Below are 11,836 nucleotides of genomic sequence, written 5' to 3'. Positions count from 1 at the left end.
TTTGTCTCTGTCCTGCGCTGGCTGACCTTGTGGTAGGGCCGTTTCTTGGAGTACACGCTCCTCAGCTTGCAGGGCCTATGTGTCTCCCGGCTCTGTTACGTATCAGCACTCTAGCGATCCTGGGACCTGTAGTTCTCCAGGGATTCCGGTTATGCCTTACTGGGTCGTAGAGATCCCTCTAAGCTTCGGACCTGGTGTCCGGTAAATTCTTCGGGGTGAGCTAATTAAGCTCCTCTGCCCCCTATGTACTCACTCTCCACTCACCTCGGGCCCTCACTAGGCAACACACACTGCAGCCGGGACACTGCTCTTCTTCGCCACTCTCAGAGCGTCGGCACACTCCTAGCTCTCTATCCTGAGCTGAGTTCTAGTCTGGAATCACTCTACAGACTGTACTGAACTCTTTCTGCAGGAACTGCTAGGCTCTGGCTCGACTGCACTGAGTCCTTCTGTGTCTGAGCAGGAAACTGCTGAATCACTTTCTGGGCTGCCTGGCTCCACCTTCCCTTTATATATCCCTAACGGGCTCCCTCTGGTGGTCTGAGGTGGAAGGTGGAGGTGTGTGAATGCTTATGAGGGCGTCTTGTGGAGGAATCCATCAATGCACACTTCTAAGATCTGTGATACCAAGCGCAGCTGGGTGTCACAGCAGCGAACGTCGCGTCTTCAGGCGTCTGTGTAAGAACATCACATTTTTGTTTTCCTCCCTGAATAAGCACCAAATGGAATAGCTGAATGCCAGGATACAGAGACCGGCGGGGGGCAGGGAGGCGCTGTCCGCTGGATTTTGTGCTGGTTTCACAAGCGGTCACCCTGCAGTTTTCTCTGAATTTGCTGTGGAGACTTTTCACAACACATCTAATAATTGTGAACCTTCCACCTCACATGTTTATTATCTTGTCAGCTGGGCGGGATGAAAGCCGGACAAGAATGATCCTTATTACATATAATGGCTGCACTGAGTGATGGGGAAAAGCCGCAGAGGACTGAGAGCAGAAGGGCAGAGGGGTTTCCTCTTCCTCATAGGAGAAAGTCTACAGGGACCAGTGCAGAAGCCGGTGAGAAGGGGAGACAAGGGCTGAGCCACTTACACAGACAGAAAGCTGAGGAGAGGAGGACATGTTATTACTCCAGGATCCGCTCCATTCCTTCCCTATGTGGCATTCAAGCCCTGAGCTCGGCTTTTCTGGCGCCCCATAGAGAATGAATGGAGCTGCAGTTGATCCCTGACTTTCCACTCCTTCCCGATCAGACAATGGTTCGCAGCGGTCAGACCCCACAATCAGTAAGTGATTACCGAGCCTGTGGATAAGTGATAACTTGTTTTCTTCAGACATCCCCTTTAAGCAATGGAGCATGCCAGCAGAGAAGGTGGGAGAAGGCGCTGGTTACAGGGGAGACTTTACCTCTGGAGGCCGCATATAGGACATGTGAGGGGCGGACACTTCCCGTATTCATCATTACTGAGCCCCCGCTCTGTACGGCTCTTATCTGAGCTGCAGGAGACACAGCAGTTACTAATCAGCCGCTCTCCGTTCACTTGCAGCCGTCCGAGCTCTGCTGTGCCTGTTAGGGGTGAAGTTCGGGTCCTAGGAGGCATCGTCTATGCAGCCTGCACAGCAGATCACAGCCCGGGCACCACGTCTCCGGGTTAATCTCCACCTTTTGAGTTACTTCTTGTGCAGCAGCCCCATGCAAGTTGCTCTGCTCTCCTCGGCCAGCTCCTGCTGAAGACTGAGCTCCTCTGCCCAATCTAGGAGCTCAATAATAACCTGCTATCTTATTACGGTATTATTCTTCTTTCCTATTGCTACTAATACTACCCTATACCTAGAGTGTTGATCCAAAGGAAGGCAAAAACCTCAGGACACCTTCAGCCAATTTGTGTCACAGCGGAAAAATTCCTTCTTGACCCCGAGAAAAGGCGATCAGTCCTAGAACCCTGGATCACACTGCTATTCTACCTACTACTATTACTACTGTTATTTTATTACTTTCTTACTATTATCACTAGTATTATTACTCAAATTACACTAATACTGATATACTGCCACTATATTACTACTATCCTGCTATTATTACTTTGTTGGATTTATACTTACCAGCCGGTATTGCCGTATGATGTTATCGGCAGAGAGGTCCCAGCAGGATGGTCCACATGATGTTCCTCTTTCCTCTCAAATACCGGTTGATGAAATGGCGGACGTTGTTCTGGTTCTGCTTCTTCCTTTTTGTTGTAGGATCGATTGTTGTCTTTTCTGGCCTTTGGCCATCCCTTTCCCCCTAGGGATCTTAAGGTGCAGTTCTGTCCTCTTCGGTCTCCTCTTCCGTTTCCTCTTCAGTGGGTCTCCTCTTCGGTGGTTCTCCTCTTCGGTGGGTCTCCTCTTCGGTGGGTCTCCTCTTCGGTGGGTCTCCTCTTCGGAGGGTCTCCTCTTCGGTAGGTCTCCTCTTGGGTCTCCTCTTCGGTGGGTCTCCTCTTCGGTGGGGTCTCCTCTTCGGTGGGTCTCCTCTTCAGTGGGTCTCCTCTTCGGTGGGGTCTCCTCTTCGGTGGGGTCTCCTCTTCGGTGGGTCTCCTCTCGCCCTGTACCTGTATACCTGCCCTGTGTGCTGCACAAAAGTATATAATAAAGTGTGTGTGTACACAGATATCTATCTCCTGAATGGAATTACTGCTAGATCTCCTGTACATAGAAATATGAGGTTCTTAGCGCACATTTTGAGCAAATTGTGCGAGCCCATCTGCCAACGTCAAGGCGACCTCTTCAGATGGGTCCCTACACTAACACTACACTAACTTACTAACTGGGACTATTTTTTTTTATTATTACCACCATTTTTACTATTTATTATTTTTGCATTAATCCAATTAATTGTAACTGTTATAAAACTAATTAAAAAAAATAAATTCTAATTTTTTTATTAATCTTGTGATTCTAATAATGGTATTACTAAAATCCCTATGCCTAAAGCTGTTGATCCAGAAGAAGGCAAAAACCCCAGGACACCTAACGCCAATTTGTGTCACGGGAAAAATTCCTTCTTGACCCCGGGAAAAGGCGATCAGTCCTAGGACCCTGGATCAAACCTAATAATGTTATTACAAGTTAAATATTACACTAATTATTGTACTACTGGAGTTATTTTCATTTGTTTGTATAAATCTAACTATTTGATATGGTTATTATTAACATTGTGCTATCTTATTACAGTATTACTCTTCTTTCCTATCACTACTAATACTGCCCTATACCTACAGTGTTGATCCAGAAGAAGGCAAAAACCCCAGGACACCTTCAGCCAATTTGTGTCACAGGGAAAAAATTCCTTCTTGACCCCGAGAAAAGGCGATCAATCCTAGAACCCTGGATCAAACCTAATTATGTTACTAGTTATGTCATTACTATTACTGTACTAAATGTACTACTACAGTTGTTTTTAATATAGTTTTTTTTATATATTTTGTCTTATGTCCTGCTTTCTTATTAAAGTACTACTCTAACTTTTCTATAACTATTTAATATTACTGTATTGATTGAACTACGTCTATAATTATTTTTATTTACTCTTTGTTCTTTCTATAGATATAACTAGTTTATATTTATTATTAATAATAATAATAACAACCTGCTATCTTATTACGGTATTATTCTTCTTTCCTATTGCTACTAATACTACCCTATACCTAGAGTGTTGATCCAAAAGAAGGCAAAAACCTCAGGACACCTTCAGCCAATTTGTGTCACAGCGGAAAAATTCCTTCTTGACCCCGAGAAAAGGCGATCAGTCCTAGAACCCTGGATCACACTGCTATTCTACCTACTACTATTACTACTGTTATTTTATTACTTTCTTACTATTATCACTAGTATTATTACTCAAATTACACTAATACTGATATACTGCCACTATATTACTACTATCCTGCTATTATTACTTTGTTGGATTTATACTTACCAGCCGGTATTGCCGTATGATGTTATCGGCAGAGAGGTCCCAGCAGAATGGTCCACATGATGTTCCTCTTTCCTCTCAAATACCGGTTGATGTAATGGCGGACTTTGTTCTGGTTCTGCTTCTTCCTTTTTGTTGTAGGATCGATTGATGTCTTTTCTGGCCTTGGGCCATCCCTTTCCCCCTAGGGATCTTAAGGTGCAGTTCTGTCCTCTTCGGTCTCCTCTTAGGTTTCCTCTTCGGTGGGTCTCCCCTTCGGTCTCCTCTTCGGTGGTTCTCCTCTTCGGTGGGGCTCCTCTTCGGTGGGGCTCCTCTTCGGTGGGGTTCCTCTTGGGTTTCCTCTTCGGTGGGTCTCCTCTTCGGTGGGTCTCCTCTTCGGTAGGTCTCCTCTTGGGTCTCCTCTTCGGTGGGTCTCCTCTTCGGTGGGGTCTCCTCTTCGGTGGGGTCTCCTCTTCGGTGGGGTCTCCTCTTCGGTGGGGTCTCCTCTTCGGTGGGTCTCTTCTTGGGTCTCCTCTTCGATGGGGTCTCCTCTTCGGTGGGTCTCCTCTTCGGTGGGGTCTCCTCTTCGGTGGGGTCTCCCCTTCGGTGGGTCTCCTCTTGGGTCTCCTCTTCGGTGGGTCTCCTCTTCGGTGGGGTCTCCTCTTCGGTGGGGTCTCCTCTTCGGTGGGGTCTCCTCTTCGGTGGGTCTCTTCTTGGGTCTCCTCTTCGGTGGGTCTCCTCTTCGGTGGGTCTCCTCTTCGGTGGGGTCTCCTCTTCGGTGGGGTCTCCTCTTCAGTGGGATCTCCTCTTCGGTGGGATCTCCTCTTCGGTGGGTCTCCTCTTCGGTGGGTCTCCTCTTGGGTCTCCTCTTTGGTGGGTCTCCTCTTTGGTGGGTCTCCTCTTTGGTGGGTCTCCTCTTGGGTCTCCTCTTCGGTGGGTCTCCTCTTCGGTGGGGTCTCCTCTTCGGTGGGTCTCCTCTTGGGTCTCCTCTTCGGTGGGTCTCCTCTTGGGTATCCTCTTTGGTGGGCCTCCTCTTGGGTCTCCACTTCGGTGGGGTCTCCTCTTCGGTGGGGTCTCCCCTTCGGTGGGTCTCCTCTTGGGTCTCCTCTTCGGTGGGGTCTCCTCTTCGGTGGGGTCTCCTCTTCGGTGGGGTCTCCTCCTCGGTGGGGTCTCCTCTTGGGTCTCCTCTTCGGTGGGGTCTCCTCTTCGGTGGGTCTCCTCTTCGGTGGGTCTCCTCTTCGGTTCGGTCTCCTCTTCAGTGGGTCTCCTCTTCGGTGGGTCTCCTCTTGGGTCTCCTGTTCGGTGGGTTTCCTCTTCGGTGGGGTCTCCTCTTCGGTGGGTTCTCCTCTTCGGTGGGGTCTCCTCTTCGGTGGGGTCTCCTCTTGGGTCTCCTCTTCGGTGGGGTCTCCTCTTCGGTGGGTCTCCTCTTCGGTGGGTCTCCTCTTCGGTGGGGTCTCCTCTTCGGTGGGGTCTCCTCTTGGGTCTCTTCGGTGGGGTTTCCTCTTCGGTGGGTCTCCTCTTCGGTGGGGTCTCCTCTTCGGTGGGTCTCCTCTTCGGTGGGTCTCCTCTTCGGTGGGTCTCCTCTTCGGTGGGGTCTCCTCTTCGGTGGGGTCTCCTTTTGGGTCTCCTCTTCGGTGGGGTCTCCTCTTCGGTGGGGTCTCCTCTTGGGTCTCTTCGGTGGGGTTTCCTCTTCGGTGGGTCTCCTCTTCGGTGGGGTCTTCTCTTCGGTGGGGTCTCCTCTTCGGTGGTTCTCCTCTTCGGTGGGGTCTCCTCTTCGGTGGGGTCTCCTCTTCGATGGGGTCTCCTCTTCGGTGGGTCTCCTCTTCGGTGGGGTCTCCTCTTCGGTGGGTCTCCTCTTCGGTGGGGTCTCCTCTTCGGTGGGGTCTCCTCTTCGGTGGGTCTCCTCTTCGGTGGGTCTCCTCTTCGGTGGGGTCTCCTCTTCGGTGGGTCTCCTCTTCGGTGGGTCTCCTCTTCGGTGGGGTCTCCTCTTCGGTGGGGTCTCCTCTTCGGTGGGGTCTCCTCTTCGGTGGGGTCTCCTCTTTGGTGGGGTCTCCTCTTCGGTGGGTCTCCTCTTCGGTGGGGTCTCCTCTTCGGTGGGGTCTCCTCTTCGGTGGGGTCTCCTCTTCGGTGGGGTCTCCTCTTTGGTGGGGTCTCCTCTTCGGTGGGGTCTCCTCTTCGGTGGGGTCTCCTCTTTGGTGGGGTCTCCTCTTTGGTGGGGTCTCCTCTTTGGTGGGATCTCCTCTTTGGTGGGATCTCCTCTTTGGTGGGATCTCCTCTTTGGTGGGATCTCCTCTTTGGTGGGATCTCCTCTTTGGTGGGGTCTCCTCTTCGGTGGGGTCTCCTCTTTGGTGGGGTCTCCTCTTTGGTGGGGTCTCCTCTTTGGTGGGATCTCCTCTTTGGTGGGATCTCCTCTTTGGTGGGATCTCCTCTTTGGTGGGATCTCCTCTTTGGTGGGATCTCCTCTTTGGTGGGATCTCCTCTTCGGTGGGTCTCCTCTTGGGTATCCTCTTTGGTGGGTCTCCTCTTGGGTCTCCTCTTCGGTGGGTCTCCTCTTTGGTGGGTCTCCTCTTGGGTCTCCTCTTCGGTGGGGTCTCCTCTTCGGTGGGTCTCCTCTTCGGTGGGTCTCCTCTTTGGTGGGGTCTCCTCTTGGGTGGGGTCTCCTCTTGGGTGGGGTCTCCTCTTGGGTGGGGTCTCCTCTTCGGTGGGGTCTCCTCTTCGGTGGGGTCTCCTCTTGGGTCTCCTCTTCGGTGGGGTCTCCTCTTCGGTGGGTCTCCTCTTCGGTGGGGTCTCCTCTTGGGTCTCTTCGGTGGGGTTTCCTCTTCGGTGGGTCTCCTCTTCGGTGGGGTCTCCTCTTCGGTGGGGTCTCCTCTTCGGTGGGGTCTCCTTTTGGGTCTCCTCTTCGGTGGGGTCTCCTCTTGGGTCTCCTCTTCGGTGGGGTCTCCTCTTCGGTGGGGTCTCCTCTTCGGTGGGGTCTCCTCTTCGGTGGGGTCTCCTCTTCGGTGGGGTCTCCTCTTCGGTGGGGTCGTCTCTTCGGTGGGGTCTCCTCCTGGGTCTCCTCTTCGGTGGGGTCTCCTCTTCGGTGGGGTCTCCTCTTCGGTGGGGTCTCCTCTTGGGTCTCCTCTTCGGTGGGGTCTCCTCTTCGGTGGGGTCTCCTCTTGGGTCTCCTCTTCGGTGGGGTCTCCTCTTCGGTGGGGTCTCCTCTTGGGTCTCCTCTTCGGTGGGGTCTCCTCTTCGGTGGGGTCTCCTCTTGGGTCTCCTCTTCGGTGGGGTCTCCTCTTCGGTGGGTCTCCTCTTGGGTCTCCTGTTCGGTGGGTTTCCTCTTCGGTGGGGTCTCCTCTTCGGTGGGGTCTCCTCTTCGGTGGGGTCTCCTCTTCGGTGGGGTCTCCTCTTCGGTGGGGTCTCCTCTTGGGTCTCCTCTTCGGTGGGGTCTCCTCTTCGGTGGGTCTCCTCTTCGGTGGGGTCTCCTCTTGGGTCTCTTCGGTGGGGTTTCCTCTTCGGTGGGTCTCCTCTTCGGTGGGTCTCCTCTTCGGTGGGGTCTCCTCTTCGGTGGGGTCTCCTCTTCGGTGGGGTCTCCTCTTCGGTGGGGTCTCCTCTTCGGTGGGGTCTCCTTTTGGGTCTCCTCTTCGGTGGGGTCTCCTCTTGGGTCTCCTCTTCGGTGGGGTCTCCTCTTGGGTCTCCTCTTCGGTGGGGTCTCCTCTTCGGTGGGGTCTCCTCTTCGGTGGGGTCGTCTCTTCGGTGGGGTCGTCTCTTCGGTGGGGTCTCCTCCTGGGTCTCCTCTTCGGTGGGGTCTCCTCTTCGGTGGGGTCTCCTCTTGGGTCTCCTCTTCGGTGGGGTCTCCTCTTCGGTGGGGTCTCCTCTTGGGTCTCCTCTTCGGTGGGGTCTCCTCTTGGGTGGGGTCTCCTCTTGGGTCTCCTCTTCGGTGGGGTCTCCTCTTCGGTGGGGTCTCCTCTTCAGTGGGGTCTCCTCTTCAGTGGGGTCTCCTCTTCGGTGGGGTCTCCTCTTCGGTGGGGTCTCCTCTTCGGTGGGGTCTCCTCTTCGGTGGGGTCTCCTCTTCGGTGGGGTCTCCTCTTGGGTGGGGTCTCCTCTTCTCAGGAAACACAACCAGATATTAGGAGCAATCCTCAACTGACAGAGTGCTACTACTGACCACCGCGCTGCCCTCATCCCTCTAAGAAAGTGTTTTTTCCTGTTTTACACAGAATGCAGACTACTGTGCAGCAACCTATACTCCCGAGGGGCCGCAGGAAACTGGAGTGAATAATGTCCTCCTCTTCCTTTAAATTACGCTTATGCCATGTTCTCACTAGTGCTATCGGCTTTCATTGGCGATTTAAGCTTTTTGGTATTTTTGATGCTGTATAGTTAGTCACAAAATTACCTGAGACGTAATAAATAGCATTAAAGCTGCAGTAATTTTTTTATATACACTGCTCAAAAAAATAAAGGGAACACTTAAACAACAGAATATAACTCCAAGTAAATCAAACTTCTCTGAAATCAAACTGTCCACTTAGGAAACAACACTGATTAACAATCAATTTCACATGCTGTTGTGCAAATGGAATAGACAATAGATGGAAATTATTGGCAATTATCAAGACACCCTCAATAAAGGAGTGGTTCTGCAGGTGGGGATCACAGACCACATCTCAGTACCAGTGCTTTCTGGCTGATGTTTTGGTCACTTTTGAATGTTGGTTGTGCTTTCACACTCGTGGTAGCATGAGACGGACTCTACAACCCACAGAAGATGCTTAGGTAGTGCAGTTCATCCAGGATGGCACATCAGTGAGAGCTGTGGCAAGGAGGTTTGCTGTGTCTGTCAGTGTAGTGTCCAGAGGCTGGAGACGCTACCAGGAGACAGGCCAGTACACCAGGAGAGATGGAGTGGGCCTTAGGAGGGCAACAACCCAGCAGCAGGACCGCTACCTCCGCTTTTGTGCAAGAAGCAACAGGAGGAGCACTGCCAGAGCCCTGCAAAATGACCTCCAGCAGGCCACAAATGTGCATGTGTCTGCACAAATGGTTAGAACTGACTCCATGAGGGTGGTATGAGGGCCCGACGTCCACAGATGGGGGTTGTGCTCACAGCCTAACACTGTGCAGGACGCTTGGCATTTGCCACAGAACACTAGAATTGGCAAACTCGCCACTGGCTCGCTGTGCTCTTCACAGATGAAAGCAGGTTCACACTGAGCACATGTGACAGACGTGACAGTGTCTGGAGACACCATGGAGAGCCATCTGCTGCCTGCAACATCCTTCAGCACGACCGGTTTGGCAGTGGGTCAGTAATGGTGTGGGGTGGCATTTCTTTGAAGGGCCGCACAGCCCTCCATGTGCTCGCCAGAGGTAGCCTGACTGCCATTAGGTACCGAGATGAGATCCTCAGGCCCCTTGTGAGACCATATGCTGGTGCAGTGGGCCCTGGGTTCCTCCTAATGCAGGACAATGCCAGACCTCATGTTGCTGGAGTGTGTCAGCAGTGCCTGCAAGATGAAGTCTTTGAAGCTATGGACTGGCCCGCCTGTTCCCCAGAGCTGAATCCGATTGAGCACATCTGGGACATCATGTCTCGCTCCATCCACCAACATCACATTGCACCACAGACTGTCCAGGAGTTGGCGGATGCTTTAGTCCAGGTCTGGGAGGAGATCCCACAGGAGACCATCCGCAACCTCATCAGGAGCATGCTCAGGCATTGTAGGGAGGTCATACAGGCACGTGGAGGCGACACAATACTGAGCCTCATTTTGACTTGTTTTAAGGACATTACATCAACGTTGGATCAGCCTGTAGTGTGTGTTCAATGGAAATCAAATTTATTAACCAATGGAGGCCTGGATTTGGAGTCACCCCCAAAATTAAATTGGAAAAACACACTACAGGCTGATCCAACTTTGATGTAATGTCCTTAAAACAAGTCAAAATGAGGCTGACACACTCCAGCCCCATGAGGTCTGGCATTGTCCTGCATTAGGAGGAACCCAGGGCCCACTGCACCAGCATATTGTCTCACAAGGGGTCTGAGGATCTCATCTCGGTACCTAATGGCAGTCAGGCTACCTCTGGCGAGCACATGGAGGGCTTTGCGGCCCTCCAAAGAAATGCCACCCCACACTATTACTGACCCACTGCCAAACCGGTCATGCTGAAGGATGTTGCAGGCAGCAGATCGTTCTCCACGGCGTCTCCAGACTCTGTCACGTCTGTCACATGTGCTCAGTGTGACCCTGCTTTCATCTGTGAAGAGCACAGGGAGCCAGTGGCGACTTTGCCAATCCTGGTGTTCTGTGGCAAATGCCAAACATCCTGCACGGTGTTGGGTTGTGAGCACAACCCCCATCTGTGGACATCGGGCTCTCATACCACCCTCATGGAGTCGGTTTCTAACCGATTGTGCAGACATGCACATTTGTGGCCTGCTGGAGGTCATTTTGCAGGGCTCTGGCAGTGCTCCTCCTGTTCCTCCTTGCACAAAGGCGGGGGTAGCGGTCCTGCTGCTGGGTTGTTTCCGTCCTTCGGCCCCCTCCACATCTCCTGGTGTACTTGCCTGTCTCCTGGTAGCGCCTCCAGCCTCTGGACACTACGCTGACAGACACAGCAAACCTCCTTGCCACAGCTCGCATTGATGTGCCATCCTGGATGAGCTGCACTACCTGAGCAACTTCTGTGGGTTGTAGAGTCCTTCTTATGCTACCACGAGTGTGAAAGCACAACCACCATTCAAAAGTGACCAAAACATCAGCCAGAAAGCACTGTTACTGAGATGTGGTCTGTGGTCCCCACCTGCAGAACCACTCCTTTATTGAGGGTGTCTTGATAATTGCCAATAATTTCCATCTATTGTCTATTCCATTTGCACAACAGCATGTGAAATTGATTTTCAATCAGTGTTGTTTCCTAAGTGGACAGTTTGATTTCACAGAAGTTTGATTTACTTGCAGTTATATTCTGTTGTTTAAGTGTTCCCTTTATTTTTTTGAGCAGTGTGTATTTTCTTATGTCCATGTATTTATTACTAAAAGTAATTTTTTACATTTAGGTTTCATTTTTCACTGGTTATTACAGACTTATTGCTTCCCTGCACATTCAAGTTTCATGTTTTCTTTGGGCATAGATCAGCTAAAAGGCACTCAGGAAAAAAAAAACAGATGAAAGATCTACACACTCTCCCTTAAGACTGTCAGAAGGAGCTCACTGATAGATTCTCAGTTAGCTAATTTTGCAGCCAGGAATAGACAGTGCAGCACAGATGCTACAGAACGCAACATTTTTAATGAAACTCAATTACAGAAATCAATTTTAGCCCCAAATACTTGCATTAAAGTAAAAAAAAACAAATGGCCCCAAAGCTGGACAACCGCTTTAACTCCTTACCAACATCTGCCGTACATGTCTGGTATAAGTCAGTAGCGGGTGTATGGAGCAGAGTCAGCTCGCCCCGTACATGGCAGATAATGGCTGTGACAAACAACCAGGACCTGCCGTTAAGAGCTGCGAGTGGAGCGAAGATCTGCCCACCACTGTTAACCTGTTCAGTGCTGCTGTCAATCACTAACAGCAGCATTAACAGCGCGCCGGCATTGGGACGCATCGTTCCATGCGCCCACCGGCGCTCCTGTGACGCGATCACAGGGCACGCACGGACTGCTATGACATCCGGGGGTCTGCTGAAGCCTCCGTGCCTGTCATCATAAAGCTTCATTTGGGCTGTAAAGAAGACCGTGATTTTGCTATATGGAGCTTTACTGTGGTATCGCTGTATATAGCACAAGCAATCAGATAATGTATACAAATGCAGTGAAAATTAAAAAAAAAAAAAAAGTTTAAAATATTAAAACTCTACACGTTCAACTCACCTCCCACTAAAAATAAAGATAATAAAAATATACACATTTGTGGT

The sequence above is a fragment of the Phyllobates terribilis genome, unplaced genomic scaffold (genome assembly GCF_046119375.1).
Source record: "Phyllobates terribilis strain yellow unplaced genomic scaffold, ASM4611937v1 Scaffold_464__1_contigs__length_1435170, whole genome shotgun sequence".
NCBI lineage: Eukaryota > Metazoa > Chordata > Amphibia > Anura > Dendrobatidae > Phyllobates > Phyllobates terribilis.
This window is presented reverse-complemented; position numbering follows the sequence as displayed.